Below are 22,444 nucleotides of genomic sequence, written 5' to 3'. Positions count from 1 at the left end.
TTAATAGAAGTTCAGTAATGAGATAACTTCAAATAGCATGTAGTCCGAGAGTTAGAATGGAAAATTCAGATTTCATATTTCTTTAAATACACCACAGCAGAGGGTTCTGGGAATTTCCTTTGAAAATACTGTGAGGTCAAAAGGTGGATCTAACCAATGCCACCCAAGTTTATGTATCAGTCCCCTCATCGTTTGAAGGAGGTATACATTTATCTGTGTCCATTAGCAGTATTGTTTGAGAACAAATCTAGATCTACTACTTACTATTTTTGTGATACCTTGGTTATGTTATTATGTAATTCTTCTAAGCTTCAAATTCCTAGTCTGTTAGAGATCATAATAGATCTTACCACATTGAATTGTTTTGATGATTAAACAAGTTAATATGTACAAGGTACTTAGCACAATGCCTGGCTCATTGTAAACACTTAATGGAACTTAGTTATTGTTATATTTATTTCATGTATTATAATTCTATATGTGATTTTTTTGAAATAACTAATTACCAGTGGGTACTTAAATCTGCTGGACATCATTATCCCACATAATGCAAATAATTTTCAAATTCTGTAATAGTTCTTACTCCCCAAGACTTGAAGGAAAAACAAGAATAAGGAAAATGACACTTGCACATTTCATTGGATTTTTAACCTTCTATATTGTAGTCCCCAAAGGAAATTATTACTACTGACCTTTGTAGAAAAGATACAGTTACTATGAAGATAAGAAGATATACTAGCTTTCACTCCCATCTACCCTGGCTGCAACTGATGTGCTGCCCAACAGTGTCTGTGAATTAGATATCAAATTGATTTATGTGGGAAAAAATGTGTTACAAATCCAATGGTTTCAAATTGAACAAAAGATTTGTTTTCTCTTTGCCATTTGCCTCGGTAGAATTCTCAGCTCAGATCCAGTTCTTCCCAATCCCTCATTAAAGTGATTACATTTTACTAAACCCATCTCCCTGTTCTGTTTTACAGAGTGCCCTTCATCATTTAATTTCATGTATCAAGCAAAACTATTAGCATAGGTCCAAATAAAAGAGCCAGAAATCTCGACTTACACCCTAGGTGGTAAACAGCCCACTTTAAGTGAGCTAAGTAGAATACTTGTTACTTTGGGCTATCCTCACAAACTCTCATAGACACTTTATAGAAATAAGGGCTCAATAATTAAACAGGATATAATGGAATCCTAGGTAGGTAATGTTTGCCAGTTAAGAACATGGAGATTTTTTTAAAACTCCATTTCTTAAAATGATCTCAATGCACACACACATTAACACACATCACATACAGAAGAGAAAACATCCTTCTGTTGAAACCTTTTCAAGGGCTGTGTGTGGTGGCGCACAAGTGTAATCCTAGCACTTTGGGAGGCTGAGGCAGGAGGAGCGCTTGAGGTCAGGAGTTTAAGACCAGCCTGGGCAACACAGAGAGACACTTTCTCCGCAGAAAATTAGCTGAATGTATTGGCACATTCCTGTAGTTTCAGCTACTAGGGGGGCTGAAGTAGGAGGATCCCTTGAGCCCAGGAGTTCAAGGCTACAATGAGCTATGATTACATCACTCTACTCCAGCCTGAGAAGCAGAGCAAGACTCCTCTCTCTGGGGGAAAAAAACAAACAAACAAACAAACAAACAAACAAAAAAAACAAAAATAAAACCAACTCTTTTCAAGGAAAACAATGTAAGCATTAAGTATAAAAAACGATCCTCAGTTTGAGTGTGAGAGAGTGTTAGTTAAGATGAAGACTCTAAGTATCTGGCAAACGTGACACTGTGATTACTGTGGTAATCTGGACAGACGGGACAGAGTCCCACGAAAGTGGGTTGAAAAGTGAATAGGGAGTGACAAAGAGGATACAGTAGCTTTCACTTTAGGGATGATTAGTAAGGGGAAAGCTATAATAGAATCCATGGAAGAACGCAGCTTTAAGGAATGGTTCCTTGTTCATTAGCTTATAAGTTTATTTTTTTCAAGATGAGTAAAACCATACTATAGCTATAGACTGAAGGACAAAGGTGGCAAAGAGACAGAAATTAAAGGTACAAGGTAAGGGTAGAGAATTGAAGAATCGATGTTTACAAATGATGAATAGTAGTTTTTTTTTTTTTTAATTTTGAGTCTTTTGTAAATACTTTAAGGGTAAATGACTGTATAGCATTAACATATAGAAAAAGTAATCATTGTAAACAGCCGTACTTAAAAAATGTTTGCAGTTGCTAAAAATACTAGTTAATTGTAGTTTAGAAAAAAGCAATTTTTATTATAAAGGAGCAAGGACAACTTTAAATGGGTAGCGATAAAATTTGAAAGAAAAATTATTTTACTACCTAGTTTTAATTTGACAAATTCTATGTACCTGCTGGTTGGCACAAAATAAGCTTTAAAATTAATTTCCCCTAAAGTTATTTTTGTGTTGAATCAACAGTACTCAATGAACGTACTTCTATTACAATTTAATTTAGAGTTTGTTTCTGAAGTATTGTGAAACATTTTAATATGCTAAAGTAGGAATCACTTTTGCTCAAGAATCGGATATACCTGTGTTTACATCTTTATTTCTTTGCTCTCTCACCTTTGATAAGTAACTTAAGAAGGCTAAGCCTCCATTTCTGCATCCATAAAATGAGGATAATGATACAATGTTTCTCAGAGGTGTTTTTGAGGATCAAAGGATTCATCCGAGGCGGTCAATAAATATTAGCTATTATTATATTTATTGTTTATTTCTAGTTTGTCTCTTCTAAAGCACTTCAATCGTATATTTTTAAAAATGCAAAAAAATAGTTTTTTCAATTCCTCATTTGTATACACTTTGCTACAGAATAGAAGTCACAGGGATTTTGTCCCACTTAATATATGGCTCATAATCTGAATGATCTTGGGAAAACTGGGACAACTCATCTTGCACATACACACTAACAGGGAATTATTAAAGGTAGTAACCTAAATTGAGTCCATAAATACATTGGTATCACGCAGCAAATTTTTTCCTACGAGGCGGGAGAACTTGCATACTTGTTATTGGACCTAATGACAACAAGGTGACAAATGAAGTCAATATAATTAAGGAGGTCCCTCTCCCTCACTCCAGAAATACACATGGATTTTACAATTCTTGCTATGTTCTACAGAAATCCAAGACCAACACTGTTGTGTATTAGCACACACATGAGATATTCCCACTTCAGAGATAACATAAACATAGAGGCAAAGGTAAAATACGGTTGAGAATTCTGTGTTAAGCTGGACTTCTGTCAAGAGAGTCTACAAAAAATAATTTTAAAAAAGCACAGTAATATTTAAAACATGTATTATATTTCTTCAGACACTAAAGACAATGGTCTCAGAAAAGCATGATTTTTAAATGAAAATTTTACCATCAGAATATATTATTTTGTTAGATACACTATGGTTACATCCTGAGCGCATTAGAAGTTTTAATGGGCTTAGTTCCCTAACTTCTCCCACTACGAACCTCTATTGTAGACAATTCCCCATGCTACTGACAGAAACATGAAATGATAAACGTTAAATGTATGTGTTATCTTTTTTCACTGTTTATTTTTAATCATTTTATTTTATAAGACTTCTTTTACTGGAGAGTCAGAATGAACTCTCATCTTTCAAAGCAAGAAAGGAAGACAATTCTTTCTATATATGATTTAGGTTGTTGTTTCACTTTAGGCTCATCACATCAAAAGCAGTAAGCAAAATGAGATTGGTGAGGAAAAATTTCTTATCACTAACAACTTCTAATTATCCATTCTTTTTTTTTTTTTTTTTTTTTTTTTTTTTTTTTTTTTTTTTTTTTTTTTGAGACGGAGTCTCGCTCTGTTACCCAGGCTGGACTGCAGTGGCCGGATCTCAGCTCACTGCAACCTCCGCCTCCCGGGTTCACGCCATTCTCCTGCCTCAGCCTCCTGAGTAGCTGGGACTACAGGCGCTCGCCACCTCGCCCGGCTAGATTTTTGTATTTTTTAGTAGAGACGGGGTTTCACCGTGTTAGCCAGGATGGTCTCGATCTCCTGACCTCGTGATCCGCCCGTCTCGGCCTCCCAAAGTGCTGGGATTACAGGCTTGAGCCACCGCGCCCGGCCCTAATTATCCATTCTATAGCTTATTCGGAATATATTTCTTCCAAGTTAATTGATAATGTTTAAATTTTCTGTTCAATTAAGTTTGTGGTTATCAATTTATTTCTTTTTTGAAAAAATCACTTTCCATTATTGGTAGAACATATTCTACTAAAATATCCATTTGCTTATTAACTGTTGATTATTAAATCATTAATTATAATTTGCTTTTATGCATCCATTATTATGACTGCTATTAACTCTTACTTTGCAGGTATCTAGGAAAATGTTTAAAAGCCAAAGCTAAAGCCTCAAGATTTCTTATGACTGTCTGAGAAAGACGTCCACTCCTACTGCAGACTCTGAGTATTGCCCTGAAAATCTATTTATCCTCAAATGATGCTTTGTTGGATTAGAGGGGAAAACTGGGACAACTTCTTACCTCCTAGAGAACCAGGCTCCTCAAAATAGCTGTTTGAAGTAAACTTTTACATATATAATATTTCTTTCAAAACATGGAAAAAAAGACTCCAAAACCAATAAAAAGATTTCCGACATCCACAATTTCAAAGTCTACTTTCCATGAGTCTAAAAAACACCTAAATTTTATTTATTTTTTCTAGGAGTTTTATGTATGAAAATTGAGCTTTAAGGAGTACAAATGTTTTGGCTTATAAATCCCTTGACCAACATTTTTGGTATTGGATGCATGTCTTTGAAAAAGAAAACCCACAGGGCTTTTAAAATATTGTTCAATATACTTTTCAAAAATCTAGTAAGGCCCACATGAAAAGATGTTTAACATCATTAGGCATTATGGATATGCAAGGTAAAACCACAATGATATATTACACACTCATCAAAATATCTAAAATAGGCCAGGTGCAGTGGCCCATGCCTATAATCCCAGCACTTTGGGAGGCTGAGGTGGGTGGATCACTTGAGGTCAAGAGTTCGAGACCAGCCTGGCCAACATGATGAAACCTTGTCTCTACTAAAAATACAAAAATTAGCTGGGCATGGTGGTGCATGCCTGTAATACCAGCTACTGCGGAGGCTGAGGCAGGAGAATTGCTTGAACGCAAGACGCACAGGTTGCAGTGAGCCAAGATCATGCCACCGCACTACAGCCTGGGGGACAGAGTGAGATTCTATCTCAAACAAAATAAAACAAAACGAAAGGTCTAAAATAAAACAAAAACAATGATAACATTTAATGCTGTGAGGCTGTGGAAACAATGTATCACCCACATATTGCTGGTGGGAATATAAAACAGTGCAGTTAGCCAAGAAGAAGTGTACGGCAGTTTCTTACAAAATCAAATAGGCACTTACCGTATGACTCAGAAATTACACTATTGGACATTTACTCTAGACAAATAAGAATATATGTCACACAAAAACCTATACATGAATTTTAATAGTGATTTTATTCATAACAGCCCCAAATAGTAATCCAGAGGTTCTGGGCTAAATAAACATTTTACACTGCTATATTCATACTATGTATGTTAGCTCAGACTTCTGTAAGAAAATACCATACTCTTGGGTGGCATAAACAACAGAAATTTATTTATTTTATCACTGTCCTGGAAGCTGGAAGTCCTAGGTCAGGGTGCCAATTAGGTTCCAGTGAGGGCTCTATTCTTGGCTTTCAATAGCCACCTTCTCTCTGTATCCTTATATGGCAGAGAAAAACAGAAATCTCTCTTCCTCTACTTGTAAGGCCAACAGTCCTATCAGATTAGGTCCCCACTCATGACCTCCTTTAACTCTAAAGACCCTATCTCCAGATACAGTCATATTGGGGGTTAAATCTGCAACATATGAATTTTGGGAGGGACAAAATTCAGTCCACAGCACTATGGACCACTTTGGACTGCTTGGATTATTACTCAGCCATGAAACAACTTAGATGACCTACAGATAATTCCAATGAGTGAAAAAAAAGCCACTTTCAAAAGGTTACATACTGTGTAATTTCATTTATATAACATTCTTGAAATGACAAAATTATAGGGATCAAAAGTAAATTAGTGGTTGCCAGGTGTCAGGGTTGGGGTTGTGGGGGGAGGTATCTGAGATCATAATAGCACAAAGGAGCCTTTAGATGAAATTGTTCTCTCTCTTGGCTATGGTGGTGATCACATGAACCTACACAGACAATAACATTGCACTGAGTTAAATATACACATACACACACAAAGGAGTGAATGTAAGTCTTGTGAAATCTGAATAAGCTCGATGGATTATATCAATACCAGTTTTCTAGTTTTAATATTGTGCTCTTGTTATGTAAGATGAAATCCAGGGAAGGGTATACTTGATTACTCTATATTATTTTATAACTACCTGCGAATATACAATTACCTCCAAATACAAAATGCATTTAAAAATCCTAAAAGAAAAATCTAGGCCAGGTGCAGTGGCTCAACGCTTGTAATCCCAGTGCACCAAGGCAGGCGGATTGCTTGAACTCAGGAGTTTGAGACCAGCCTGGGCAAACAGTGAGGCCCTGTCTCTACCAAAAACAAACAAAAGCAAGCTTGGCATGATAGCACACTCCTATAGTCCCAGCTACTTGGGAGGATGAGGTTGGAGGATCACTTGAGCCTAGGAGGTGGAGGTTGCAGTGAGCCATGATCACACCACTGCACTCCAGCCTGGGCAACAGAGTGAGACCTGGTCTCAAAAAACAAACGAACAAAAAAACTAATAAGGACAATTTTATGTAAGCCAATTTATGATAATAAGTTGGTTGTGTTTTCTTACATAGGATATGAACATGGAAGTTTTATATTTTATCAATTCCAAGCTTCTCAAATTTAAAAATCTTTAGTAAGCATGTGCTCTGCCTTTCTCTATTGCCATTTATTTTTATCTCTTCCTCCCTCCCTCTCTTTCTTCTTTCCTTCCTTCCTTCCTGTCCTAGGATAAAATGAGCTAAGAAATAAATTTCAGCTCCTAAGAGATGAAAGACTCATAGCTGTTAGTCTATTATAGCGCTAATATGCTGTATGACAAATTCTCAGTTCCAACTTTTTAGTAGGTACTTAAAAATCGGAAAAAAAGACTGTTTTTTTTTTTTTCTACTTTAATATTGAGAAACCTCCCTTGAATTTGACTGAAATTTGGTCAAGAAAATCTATTGGATTAATTTTATAACTAGTTTCTTAAGTACAGCACATTAAGAAAATCAATTGATTTAAATAGTCTAATTATATATATACACAAAAATAATGTCTTGGTTTTTAAGGCAATACAATTTCCTTCTAACTCTTCAATATAGCCAATGAAATAAAAAGTGAACTATGTTGTTAAGTACAGAAAAATAATATTTTCTTCATGAAATATGCCTCATTTCTAATTAGTGATGTTTTCCTAAGAGAAAGAAACTTGGCAGAGCAATAGTGAATCACTGAACTGAAAAAAAAAAAAAAAAAAACTTTAAGATGTGATATTTTTAAAGATGCAATTCAAATATTCAATCTCATTTTCAGTTAACTTTATTTTTCCCAAACTTTAGCAATTTGAATCGAAACTTCCGAGACTCATTTGGTCTTGGTGCAATTAAAATTTCTCTTTATCTTAACTTAGATTCTTTAAAGTGGTCATATGCTTTCTGTAATATAGCTATAACTCTTTTTAAAAAGTTGTTTTGGAATCAATCCATTCACAAATGTGTGGGTCCGTTGTATTACGTTTTTGATTAGATATATTTTCCAATAGCAACTCTCACTACTTTTTAAATTTTTATTATTTATTTTTTATTTTTATTATTTTTTTTGAGATGGAGTCTCACCCCGTCGCCCAATGGCTGGATCTCGGCTCACTGCAACCTATGCCTTCCAGGTTCAAGTGATTCTCCTGCCTCAGCCTCCCAAGTAGCTGGGATTACATGCACATGCCACCACGCCTGGCTAATTTTTTGTAAATTTAGTAGACATGGAGTTTCACCATGTTGGCCAGGCTGGTCCCGAACTCCTGACCTTGTGATCCACCCACCTTGGCCTCCCAAAGTGCTGGGATTACAGGCATGAGCCACCGCACCTGACCAACTCTCATTATTTTCATCAGAAATAATGGCAAATGTTCCCAACCTGACAGCTTCAGCCTATCAGTTTCCATGAGAACAGAATATCAGACATTAGCAGGTCCTTTGACTACCACAAAACTTAAGAATACATCACCGGTAATGTAGACTTCAGAAGCATTTCAGTTGAACAATTCTTGTGGTGTATGTTTTTAAACTTGTAGGTGAAGAGGAGATATGTTGACTTGAGGTCAGGAAGAGATATCATGGCTCAATTTGGCCCAAATTTCTATTATTAAATAGATAATTCATATGACCTAAAATAGTAAGCTAACAGGTAAATCACAGGGATGTAATGATAATCTAGCAATTTTCCAATTAACAAGTTAGCTTTAGAACTATATTGAAACGTGATGACTTTGAATCTCTTTACTAACAGACCTCTGGTCATATGAAACTATGACTATATAATCACTGAAAGAACTGTGAACTTGAGTGTGTGGAACTTAAATTCAATTTACTTTCTAACACTAATTAGTTATATAATGCTGATTAAATCGTTGAGCGATACTGATCATTATTTCTTTTGTTTTGGAAATAAGTAACAATATATGCCTATATGAGAGTAATTATTTTCTCTTTCCATGACATCCTTTTCTTTGTAAACCTGCTCTTCCTATGGACCTCCACTGAACAGGCATGGTTGATTGGGTCTTAGGTGGACAAGTTATTTAACAAATATTTATTTGCAGGCCTGGTTTAGGACACAATTGACAAAAATCTGTTTGTTCATGAAGCTTACATTCTGGTGAGATGTCAAAGTAGAAGGATATAATAAACATATAGCAAAATATAGAGAATGTTAGATAAGGATAATTTCTTAAGAGAAATTTAAACCATGGAGCAAGCTTAGGGAATATTGGGAGAGGAATTTCAATTTGAGATAGTCAGAAAAAGCCTCATTGTGAAGATAATATTTAAACAAAGAGTTGGAGAGAGTGAGGGAGTGAGCCAAGCAGCCATCTCAGGGAAGAACATTTAAGTCAGGAGGAAAGACCACACAGCTGAAAAAGTACCCGGCACATGTGAGAATAAGCAAAAATTCTATGTTGCTGGAGCCAAGTGAATAAGATAAAGAACAAAATGTTAAAAGATCAGAAAGGTAATGGGTTGAAAGTAGGCAATACAGAACCACATAGATCATTGCAAAGCCTTTTTATTGTACTACAGGTGAGACAGGAAACCTGACCAGAGAAGTGACATGATCTGATTTAAATTTCTAAAAGATGATTCTACTTTTTGTACTGAGAATAAACTGTAGGTGGCATGGGCAGATGTAAAGAGATGAATAATCCATGCAAGAGTACATGGTGGTTTGGCCTAGACAGTAGTGGTGAAGTACTGAGCAGACAAAATTTTCTGAGTATATTTAAAAGTAAAGCTAAATGGAATAGCTCTTGAATTGGTATAAAAAAAAAGAAAGAAAGAAAAGAAAGAAAGAAAGAAAGAAAGAAAGAAAGAAAGAAAGAAAGAAAGAAAGAAAGAAAGAAAGAAAGAAAGAAAGAAAGAGAAAAAAAATGAATCAAACATGATTCTAAGGAAAATCGTCATTGAAGTTTGGTGATTTTACATTTTAAAGCCTATTTGATATCCAAGTAGATGCATGCAATAGGCAGTTGGATATGTAAGACTATAATTTAAAGGAGAAGTGTGTTCTGGAAATAATTCCCCAAAGCTGCACCAATAAGAGCCTCTTTCTGGGAAATGGATTTATGACACAGGAAGAGATCTTGGTTGACATTAGAGTTTGATGTATAGAATTTGCGTCAGAATTAATGCCCTCAAAATGCAAAACCAAAATAAAACTGCTATTATGGTGAAGCAGGAACTGTCTGGTACAGAAACCTATCTATATCTCAATGGAAATAAGAATGAAACAAACATCCAGATGTGATGTGCACCCAAGCCCAGAGAAATATCAGATGACCAGATTCCCGCAACTGGATTCCATTGTTTATTACAATAAAAAAAGGGGGGGTCCCAGCACGGTGACTCACGCCTATAATCCCAGCACTTTGGGAGGCCAAGGCGGGTGGATCAGTTGAGCCCAGGAGTTTGAGACTCGGCTGGCCAATGTGGTGAAACCCCATCTCTACTAAAATTACAAAAATTAGTTGGGTGCTTTGGCTTGTGACTGTAATTCCAGCTACTTGAGTGGCTAAGGCAGGAGAATCGCTTGAGCCCGGGAGGTGGTGATTGCAGTGAGCCAAGACTGCGCCCACTGCACTCCAGTCTGGGTGACAGGAGTGAAACCTCTGTCTTAAAATAAAATGGTTATGTGGTGATGTGAAGTTTGTTTTACTCGAAATCTAATTACTGCCAATAAACATAGCCTATACAAAGCATGATGAAAAAATAAAATTCATTGTTTTCCTTTTTTAATTATACTTTAGGTTCTAGGGTACATGTGCACAACGTGCAGGTTTGTTACATATGTATACATGTGCCATGTTGGTGTGCTGCGACCATTAACTCGTCATTTACAGCTGAACCTATGTTATTGTACAGCTTGAAACATACTTGAATATGATGAAATTTTATATATTTATAAATGTCATTAAAAATCACTTGATTCCTTCAGTGAGAATTTTTACAGATAGCTCAGTAGAAGTTTGGATTGTTTTCTTGATTCCTGCAATTACATTTAGGTGAAATTTGCGTCTAGATGTAGGATAATTGAATTCATTCACCCTTAAGTCATGTTTGAGAATGTATGAGAAGCTCAAGCCACAAGAAGCTATTCAGCACAAGTGGTCACAATGAGCTTTAGTGTATACAATGTTTTATACACTTAAATCTTGTAAATTATTAACTGTACATTCAACCACTGAAAAATAACTCCTCTATTTCTGTGATATAAAGGATGCTTTAAAAGAGGCTTGCCCTTTATATTTGACCCTTTTCAATGAATCCTATTTTAGGCAATCTATGTATATTGACTATATCTGCTTCTTACTGAGAAAATATCAAGCAATCAAATATTGAATACATAAGGGCTAATTTGTTATATAAACAACAAAGTTAGTAAATCACTGGACATTAAAATCTGAATAACACTGTGAATATCATATTTTCGAGACTATTTGTCAAATTACTAAGTTGTATATAAATATTTTTATATGTATTTTAGAAAGAATCAATGTTTTTCAAGATAATTTTCTATATTTCAACTGGGTGTGAAAGTACATCAATAAAGACACGTATTTCTGGTTTCTGTGCTCAAAAATAGGCAATAAATATTTTCTATAATTTTTCCACTTAGCCTATTTTAAGTTTGTGTGTAGCATGTGTCTGTGTATTTCATTGTGTTGAAGAAAGCCACTTGGAAAAATAATATAATTTTCAGAGTAGAATTGAATACATGTTCTTATTCACTGTTTATTTATTTATTTATTATTAATTTTTTCTTTTTGGCTTTTTTTTATTATTATACTTTAAGTTCTAGGGTGCATGTGCATAACGTGCAGGTTTGTTACATGTGTATACTTGTGCCATGTTGATGTGCTGCACCCATCAACTCATCAGCACCCATCAACTCATCATTTACATGAGGTATAACTCCCAGTGCAATCCCTGCCCCCATCCCCCTCCCCATAATAGGCCCTGGTGTGTGATGTTCCACTTCCTGAGTCCAAGTGATCTCATTGTTCAGTTCCCACCTATGAGTGAGAACATGCGGTGTTTGGTTTTCTGTTCTTGCGGTAGTTTGCTGAGAATGATGGTTTCTAGCTGCATCCATGTCCCTACAAAGGACACAAACTCATCCTTTTTTATGGCTGCATAGTATTCCATGGGGTATATGTGCCACATTTTCTTAATCCAGTCTGTCACTGATGGACATTTGGGTTGATTCCAAGTCTTTGCTATTGTGAATAGTGCCGCAATGAACATACACGTGCGTGTGTCTTTATAGCAGCATGATTTATAATCCTTTGGGTATATACCCAGTAATGGGATGGCTGGGTCATATGGTACTTCTAGTTCTAGATCCTTGAGGAATCGCCATACTGTTTTCCATAATGGTTGAACTAGTTTACAATCCCACCAACAGTGTAAAAGTGTTCCTATTTCTCCACATCCTCTCCAGCACCTGTTGTTTCCTGACTTTTTAATGATTGCCATTCTAACTGGTGTGAGATGGTATCTCATTGTGGTTTTAATTTGCATTTCTCTGATGGCCAGTGATGATAAGCATTTTTTCATGTGTCTGTTGGCTTTATGCATGTCTTCTTTAGAGAAATGTCTGTTCATATCCTTTGCCCACTTTTTGATGGGGTTGTTTGTTTTTTTCTTGTAAACTTGTTTGAGTTCTTTGTAGGTTCTGGATATTAGCCCTTTGTCAGATGAGTAGATTGCAAAAATTTTCTCCCATTCTGTAGGTTGCCTGTTCATTCGGATGGTAGTTTCTTTTGCTGTGCAGAAGCTCTTCAGTTTAATTAGATCCCATTTGTCAATTTTGGCTTTTGCTGCCGTTGCTTTTGGTGTTTTAGACATGAAGTCCTTGCCCATGCCTATGTCCTGAATGGTATTACCTAGGTTTTCTTCTAGGGTTTTTACGGTATTAGGTCTAACATTTAAGTCTCTAATCCATCTTGAATTAATTTTCGTATAAGGAGTAAGGAAAGGGTCCAGCTTCAGCTTTCTACTTATGGCTAGCCAATTTTCACAGCACCATTTATTAAATAGGGAATCCTTTCCCCATTTCTTGTTTTTCTCAGGTTTGTCAAAGATCAGATGGCTGTAGATGTGTGGTATTATTTCTGAGGACTCTGTTCTGTTCCATTGGTCTATATCTCTGTTTTGGTACCAGTACCATGCTGTTTTGGTTACTGTAGACTAGTAGTGTAGTTTGAAATCAGGTAGCGTGATGCCTCCAGCTTTGTTCTTTTGACTTAAGATTGTCTTGGCAATGCGGGCTCTTTTTTGGTTCCATATGAACTTTAAAGTTGTTTTTTCCAATTCTGTGAAGAAACTCATTGGTAGCTTGATGGGGATGGCATTGAATCTATAAATTACCTTGGGCAGTATGGCCATTTTCACGATATTGATTCTTCCTATCCATGAGCATGGTATGTTCTTCCATTTGTTTGTGCCCTCTTTTATTTCACTGAGCAGTGGTTTGTAGTTCTCCTTGAAGAGGTCCTTTACATCCCTTGTAAGTTGGATTCCTAGGTATTTTATTCTCTTTGAAGTAATTGTGAATGGAAGTTCATTCCTGATTTGGCTCTCTGTTTGTCTGTTACTGGTGTATAAGAATGCTTGTGATTTTTGCACATTAATTTTGTATCCTGAGACTTTGCTGAAGTTGCTTATCAGCTTAAGGAGATTTTGGGCCGAGATGATGGGGTTTTCTAAATATACAATCATGTCATCTGCAAAGAGGGACAATTTGACTTCTTCTTTTCCTAACTGAATACCTTTGATTTCTTTCTCTTGCCTGATTGCCCTAGCCAGAACTTCCAACACTATGTTGAATAGGAGTGGTGAGAGAGGGCATCCCTGTCTTGTGCCAGTTTTCAAAGGGAATGCTTCCAGCTTTTGCACATTCAGTATGATATTGGCTGTGGGTTTGTCATAAATAGCTCTTATCATTTTGAGATACATTCCATCAATACTGAATTTATTGAGAGTTTTTAGCATGAAGGGCTGTTGAATTTTGTCAAAGGCCTTTTCTGCATCTATTGAGATAATCATGTGGTTTTTGTCTTTGGTTCTGTTTATATGCTGCATTACGCTTATTGATTTGCGTATGTTGAACCAGCCTTGCATCCCAGGGATGAAGCCCACTTGATCATGGTGGACAAGCTTTTCGATGTGCTGCTGGATTCGTTTTGCCAGTATTTTATTGAGGATTTTTGCATCGATGTTCATCAGGGATATTGGTCTAAAATTCTCTTTTTTTGTTGTGTCTCTGTCAGGCTTTGGTATCAGGATGATGTTGGCCTCATAAAATGAATTAGGGAGGATTCCCTCTTTTTCTATTGATTGAAATAGTTTCAGAAGGAATGGTACCAGCTCCTCCTTATAACTCTGGTAGAATTAGGCTGGGAATCCTTCTGGTCCTGGACTTTTTTTGGTTGGGAGGCTATTAATTATTGCCCCAATTTCAGAGTCTGCTATTGGTCTATTCAAGGATTCAACTTCTTCCTGGTTTAGTCTTGGGAGAGTGTAAGTGTCCAGGAAATTATCCATTTCTTCTGGATTTTCTAGTTTATGTGCGTAGAGGTGTTTATAGTATTCTCTGATGGTAGTTTGTATTTCTGTGGGGTCGGTGGTGACATCCCCTTTATCATTTTTTATTGCATCTATTTGATTCTTCTCTCTTGTCTTCTTTAATAGTCATGCTAGTGGTCTATCAATTTTGTTGATCTTTTCAAAAATCAGCTCCTGGATTCATTGATTTTTTGGAGGGTTTTTTGTATCTCTATCTCCTTCAGTTCTGCTGTGATCTTAGTTATTTCTTGCCTTCTGCTAGCTTTTGAATGTGTTTGCTCTTGCTTCTCTAGTTCTTTTAATTGTGATGTTAGAGTGTCAATTTTAGATCTTTCCAGCTTTCTCTTGTGGGCATTTAGTGCTATAAATTTCCCTCTACACACTGCTTTAAATGTGTCCTAGAGATTCTGGTATGTTGTATCTTTGTCCTCATTGGTTTCAAAGAACATCTTTATTTCTGCCTTCATTTCGTTATGTACCCAGTAGTCATTCAGGAGCCGGTTGTTCAGTTTCCATGTAGTTGAGCGGTTTTGATTGAGTTTCTTAGTCCTGAGTTCTAGTTTGATTGCACTGTGGTCTGAGAGACAGTTGTTATAATTTCTGTTCTTGTACATTTGCTGAGGAGTGCTTTACTTCCAATTATGTGGTCAATTTTGGAATGAGTGCAATGTGGTGCTGAGAAGAATGTATATTCTGTTGATTTGGGGTGGAGACTTCTGTAGATGTCTATTAGGTCTGCTTGCTGCAGAGATGAGTTCAATTCCTGGATATCCTTGTAAATTTTCTGTCTCATTTCTCTGTCTAATGTTGACAGTGGGGTTTTGAAGTCTCCCATTATTATTGTATGGGAGTCTAAGTCTCTTTGTAAGTCTGTAAGGACTTGCTTTATGAATCTGGGTGCTCCTGTATTGCGTGCATTTATGTTTAGGATAGTTAGCTCTTCCTGTTGAATTGATCCCTTTACCATTATATAATAGCTTTCTTTGTCTCTTTTGATCTTTGATGGTTTAAAGTTTGTTTTATCAGAGACTAGGATTGCAACCCCTGCTTTTTTTTTGTTTTCCATTTGCTTGGTAGATCTTCCTCCATCCCTTTATTTTGAGCCTGTGTGCATCTCTGCATGTGAGATGGGTCTCGTGAATACAGCAGACTGATGGGTCTTGACTCTTTATCCAGTTTGCCAGTCAGTGTCTTTTAATTGGATCATTTAGTCCACTTACCTTTAAGGTTAATATTGTTATGTGTGAACTTGATCCTGTCATTATCATATTAACTTGTTATTTTACTCGTTAGTTGATGCAGTTTCTTCCTAGCATCAATGGTCTTTACATTTTGGCATGTTTTTGCAATGGCTGGTACCGATTGTTCCTTTCCATGTTTAATGCTTCCTTCAGGGTCTCTCGTAAGGCAGGCCTGGTGGTGACAAAATCTCTAAGCATTTGCTTATCTGTAAAGGATTTTATTTCTCCTTCACTTATGAAACTTAGTTTGGCTGGATATGAAATTCTGGGTTGAAAATTCTTTTCTTTATGAATGTTGAATATTGGCCCCCACTCTCTTCTGGCTTGTACAGTTTCTGCCGAGAGATCTGCTGTTAGACTGATGGGCTTCCCTTTGTGGGTAACCCGACCTTTCTCTCTGGCTGCCTTTAACAGTTTTTCCTTCATTTCAACTTTGGTAAATCTGGCAATTACTTATCTTGGAGTTGCTCTTCTCGAGGAGTATCTTTGTGGTGTTCTCTGTATTTCCTGAATTTGAATGTTGGTCTGCCTTACTAGGTTGGGGAAGTTCTCCTGGATGATATCCTGAAGAGTGTTTTCCAACTTGGTTCCATTTTCCCCATCACTTTCAGGCACCCCAATCAGACGTAGATTTGGTCTTTTCACATAATCTCATACTTCTTGAAGGCTTTGTTGATTTCTTTTTCCTCTTTTTTCTTTAGACTTCTCTTCTCATTTCATTTCATTCATTTGATCCTCAGTCGCTGATACTCTTTCTTCCAGTTGATCAAGTTGGTTACTGAAGCTTGTGCATTTGTCACACATTTCTCGTGTCATGGTTTTTATCTCTGTCAGTTTATTTATGGCCTTCTCTGCATTGATTATTCTACTTATCCATTCTTGCATTCTTTTTTCAAGATTTTTAGTTTCTTTGCACTGGGTATGTAATTCCTCCTTTAGCTCTGAGAAGTTTGATGGACTGAAGCCTTCTTCTCTCAACTTGTCAAAGTCATTCTCTGTCCAGCTTTGATCGATTGCTGGTGATGAGCTGTGTTCCTTTGGAGGGGTAGATGCGCTCTTATTTTTTGAATTTCCAGCTTTTCTGCCCTGCTTTTTCCCCATCTTTGTGGTTTTATCAGCCTCTGGTCTTTGATGATGGTGACGTACTGATGGGGTTTTGGTGTGTGTGTCCTTTCTGTTTGTTAGTTTTCCTTCTAAGAGTCAGGACCCTCAGCTGTAGGTCTGTTGGAGATTGTTTGAGGTCCACTCCAGACCCTGTTTGCCTGGGTAACAGGCGCAGAGGCTGCAGAAGATAGAATATTGCTGAACAGCAAGTGTACCTGTCTGATTCTTGCTTTGGAAGCTTCCTCTCAGGGGTGTACCCCGCCGTGTGAGGTGTCAGGTGTCGGTCTGCCCCTAGTGGGGGATGTCTCCCAGTTAGGCTACTCAAGGGTCAGAGACCCACTTGAGCAGGCAGTCTGTCCCTTCTCAGATCTCAATCTCCATGTTGGGAGATCCACTGCTCTCTTCAAAGCTGTCAGACAGGGTCGTTTGCATCTGCAGAGATTTCTTTGCTTTTTTTTGTTGTTTAGCTGTGCCCTGTCCCCAGAGGTGGAGTCTACAGCCAGGCAGGCCTCCTTGAGCTGCTGTGTGCTCCACCCAGTTCGAGCTTCCCAGCAGCTTTGTTTACCTACTTAAGCCTCAGCAATGGTGGGCACCCCTCCCCCAGCCTCTCTGCTGCCTTGCAGTTAGAGGTTAGATCGCAGACTGCTGTGCTAGCACTGAGGGAGGCTCTATGGGCATGGAACCCTCCCGGCCAGGTGTGGGATATAATCTCCAGGTGTGCTGTTTGTTAAGACCCTTGGTAAAGCGCAGTATTGGGGTGGGAGTTACCCGATTTTCCAGGTGTTGTGTGTCTCAGTTCCCCTGGCTAGGAAAAGGGATTCCCTTCCCCCTTGCACTTCCCAGGTGAGGAGATGCCTCACCCTGCTTCAGCTCTCACTGGTCGGGCTGCACCTGCGACCAGTACAGATTGTCCGGCACTCCCTAGTGAGATGAACCCCGTGCCTCAGTTGAAAATGCAGAAATCACCCGTCTTCTGTGTCACTCACACTGGGAGCTGGAGATCAGAGCTGTTCCTATTCAGCCATCTTGCTCCGCCCCATTCACTGTTTTTTTAAAAAAATAGTACTTGAGGCCATTGAATGATCCCCTGGTCATCTGAGGCAATATTTAAATAATGCTCTGTTGTATAGTTTGAAAATTGACCTAAAACTAAGATGGTAAATAAAATATTAACTTTTTATTTTAATTGTTATCCTACCAGTGTCCTTTTGCTCAGAGCCAAATGCAGCAGCTTTCATGGGCACAATGGACCACATTTTCAGCACTGGTGATTATATTTTTATGCCAGAAAGTATTTTTATGCCAGTGCAAGTATTTTTATGCCAGAAACTGTGTTGATTTAAGAAGTAACCCTGGAAATTATATATGTAATAGCTTTCATATAAAATTTGATTCCTTAAAAAATGAGTATCTCTAGTCACGTTTCTGTTTCTCTTTTTCTGTAAGATCTTAAGTTGAAGCTAAAGAATCTGTTTTTATTTTTGCTAAGAGCAAAGAAATAGCCAAAATAGAGTCAACTCCAATTGCCCATGTTTAAATTTTAAAAGAGATGATTATTATTTATTTATATAACTAATAAATTAACTCATGGAATCCCATGATTTCTTATTAATAGTACATTCTACTGGTAGTGATATATTTTTTATCTATTTGTTCATTCTTTCGACTAAACATATATATATATACACACACACACACACACACATTTTTGAGCTGCTTTCTTGAAGTAAGACATATAGCTAGTAATAAAATCAGTGAGAGAAAACTGTCCTTATCTAATGAGATTTCATCTAAAACTTTTTAATGATGCTTTTTGTTATGGTGAATTTCAAATACTAACAAAAGTCTTTCTTTCCTTCTTTTCTTTCTTTTCTTTCTTTTCTTTCTTTCTTTTGAGATACAGTCTCACTCTGTTGCTCAGGCTGGAGTGCAGTGTTGCGATCTCAATCTTTGCTCACCACAAACTCTGCCACATGAGTTCAAATGATTCTTATGCCTTAGCCTCCCAAGTAGGTGGGATTACAGGAGTGCACCACCATACCTGGCTAAGTTTTATATTTTTAGTAGAGATGGCTTTTTTGCCATGTTGGCCAGGCTGGTCTCGAACCCCTGACCTCAAGTGATTCACCTGCCTCATCCTCCCAAAGTGCTGTGAATACTGGCGTGAGTCACTGCACCCAGCCATACATATATTTATATTTATATACTCACCACCACCCCCCTAAGTTACTTTGAAACAAATCTCAAACATCTTATGCATTTCATCTATAAAATTTTTCAGAATGCATCTGTAAAATATAAGAAATTTAAAAACATAATCCAAATGCTAAAATCATACCTATAAAAAAAGATTTCTTAATATCATCAAACCTTCAGTTAATGTTCAAATTTTCACATAACTCATATATAAATTAATTCTGTAGCTCATTTGAAGCAGTATCCAAATAAGGTACATGCATTACTATGTGTTAACTTTTTCTTTTTAGTGTATTTTAATCTATAGGCTCATCCTTCATTTCTATTTTATTTCCTTTCCTTCCATTTTCTGTTGGTGGTGGTTGTGTTGCAGAGAAACCTAATATCTATTTTTAAAAAAGGAGCCTACCCAAGTTTGAGCACATTCAGAGAAGAGACCTCAGGATGCAATATAGACTTTTATAAACGTTATGGAGAACTGTTAAAATAATTAAGACAACAAAAACCATGAGACTAGCATACTCTGATAGAGCGGATAGTTGTTGAAGTCAAAATAAAAATTAGCACCAAGGAGCAGGCTGTTGGATGGAATCTCTTTGGAGACAGATCTGTATCAATATAACTGTGCAACAATTGGAGCCATCAAACAAGGAATGGGGTGCCTCTAGAGTATGAATTTTTCACTGAAGCAACTCAAGAGTAACTTTAAAAAGACATGATTTCTTTTAAAATAATGAGAAACAACAATTGCTTGCTGTGTCTCAGAACAAAGCTGGAATTCCAACAATTTTTACATTCCCCTTCTGATGTTATTTTCTCTTCTTGCTGTCACTTTCACTACCTCTCTTCTGAAATGTACAAGATTTATCATCTCTCACCGCCACCATGCATACAACTTGCTCCCATTAGTTGTAGTGGTAAATGGATTAGTAAAATAATTATCAATGCACTGACTCTCTCCTGACTTAATGGACTACAAATTTGAGGCTCATTACAGAGCATCTGCTTTGTGGAGCCCAGATCATATCCAGCAACCTATGAGCTAGCACACTAGTTTAGATTGTCAAAGCAGCACAAGAATCAGAGACCTTACTCAGCAGTAACCTAGTACTTATTTCAAGGAGACAGACAAGAAAAGCCTCAGACCAAGCACAGAGAGAACAGACATCAAGGGCGTTTCCCCAGGTTCTTTCTTCTTATATCTGACAAGCAGCTCTGGCCAGAAGAGGTTATATCCCCACATGAGGCTTCTGTGATTCCTCATAAAGCAGTGATGGTTTACATTCTGAAGTATCTTCATTTTATACTCCAGATAGCTCTATAGTTTATTTGTGGCATTCCTGACAGATGACCATGCCTTACCGATCCAGGGTTATGTTTACTAAGTTTCACTATTCTTCACCAGCACATCATGCTGACAGCATTGCAGAGATAAGCTCTCTTTCTCCAAATATTCTTAGTCCATTTTCCTGGATGTCCAACTGACAAGGAGAATAGACCCAGGTCACCTGATTTCTCTTCTTTCCCACAGGTGAAGTTCTCCAAATGAAGGGAGTAAGAGAGAGCAGACCAGCAGCTATAACTCGTTCTACCCACTTTAGATGTTGGGGTTTGAGAAAATGTAAATTTTTACCCTTAAAGTGTCTATAGCATAAGAAACACAGTAGATAGATATTAAAATTTTTAGCTAACAAATTACAGTACACTACATTTTTTCATTCACTTTATCTTTACTCATATATGTTAAGTGTTTAAATCCTAGCTCCAATTCTGTCTCTTTCCATGTGGGAATCATGAAGACTGCAGGTTATATGAATCCCATTCACCTTTCATTTGCTCCTTTTACCTAAAAGGTATAACTAGTATTTTACAACATAATGCCTTATTTTACAAGTGCCTATACATACAATTTAGTGCTTTAAAACACTTTTAATTTGGTAGTATTCTCCACTCTTAGTAATTTTAACAATATAGATATTCAATGCAATATGGGTTGAGTATTAATAAATGCAAATGACATTACTCATATTTTAAGTGTTTAAATTTCTGCTCCCTATTTGTGGTTCTAATAGGTGGTTTTGTGCAGTCCATCAATCTTCCAGACTTTAAGAAGCACCTCCTGTCTCCACAGTATTTTTAATTAAAGGGAGTCCTTTTAATTATGGAATGTTCATTTATGTTAAGCGGCTACTACTGTTAATAAAACTCTGCTCTGATATGAAAAAGCAGATACTCTGAGAGAAAGGCGAGTTAGCGCAAAACTAAAACATTCTGCTTCATGCCTTCTCCTTTGGGACTCTGCTCTTAGGGAAGAGTCATAACAGGCACACCAAGTTTTCCTATTCTCTGCTGTCAACAGTTGCCTCCTTTCATTTACTCTCTCCAGTTTCACTACTGTTAAGCCACCCGGAAGGAAAGTCGGGGAGGTAAATGACAAAGAGGATTCTTGCATATCTTTTTTCCTGTGTCCTCTCTGTCTTCGATTCATTTATTCTAGTCTCCAGTAATCCCACACTCTATTAATAACCTTGACTCTGGCTATATTTAGGGTCTTCTTCTCAGGCTCCTGGTCTTTTCTTCTCTTTGCAGTATGAATTTAAAGAAAAAACGACAACCTACTATGACATTGCTCTCTCTTTTTCCTTTCCTCTCCTTCCGCCAGTTGTAAGTTGCCAAGTCTGAGGACTCACAGTCGATGTGGTATCTGCTTACAAAATAATAACAAAATAATTTATATTTCTTTGCAATTGCTGTGTATTAAGCACTGTGTTAAACCCTTTGCAAAATTATCCCAACAATCCTATAAGGAAGTTATTATCTCCATCTTCCAGATGAAAATGCAGCCTTCAGAGAAACTGAAAAACTTGTCCAGGGTCTTCCTGCTAAGCAAGGATATGAACACAGGTGTGTGAAGTAACAGGGCTCATACTCTGAACTCCTATGTCGTAGTGTCACTCTGGAAAGGGGTTGCAGATATGTTATTTTCCTTAACACATCAGTATCAGAGGCACACATGAATTAGAGAACAGCAGTCAAAGCTTACTTTATTTACTCCAATTGTCACGTAAGTGTCTGTGCTGTGGCACAAAAACAAAAATCACTCACAGTCTTTCCTCCCTAAGTGTTTTTCTAAAACGATATTCAAAAAAATGAAAGGAAAAAAATAAAGCAGATTTTATCACTTTTCTCCCAAAGCTAGATTCCTCAAACAAGGATAACCAGTATTTTCTTTTTTTTTCCTATCATTCATTTGATACTATTAAAAGTCAACATAGAGTCTAAAAACAGCTGACTTCTCAATAAACTTATTTCTAGACTAATGTTGGAAGGACAAAAATCAGAGAAGCATAAATTTTTAAAGGTCCCGGTTTTGTTCCTAAATTAAAAATAACTGCATATTTTATGACTATCTCAGCTGTGTTTTAAAAAATTATACCCAGGAATGAGCCTTGTTATATTCTGAGTTTAATTTGTCTTGTAATAAAACTTAGAGGCTTTTCTGATGCCACTAC

General features: G+C 37.0%; 1 protein-coding gene across 3 annotated transcripts in view; it reads right to left on the bottom strand.

Annotated features, from left to right (window-relative positions):
* Positions 1-22,444, bottom strand: part of GRID2 (glutamate ionotropic receptor delta type subunit 2) — a 1,557,400-nt gene that overhangs the window by 642,438 nt on the left and 892,518 nt on the right. The window lies entirely within an intron of this gene.

This window comes from Macaca fascicularis, chromosome 5, assembly GCF_037993035.2.
Source record: "Macaca fascicularis isolate 582-1 chromosome 5, T2T-MFA8v1.1".
Lineage (NCBI taxonomy): Eukaryota > Metazoa > Chordata > Mammalia > Primates > Cercopithecidae > Macaca > Macaca fascicularis.
Note: the sequence above shows the minus strand (reverse complement) of the source record. Positions and strands in the feature narration are given on the sequence as shown.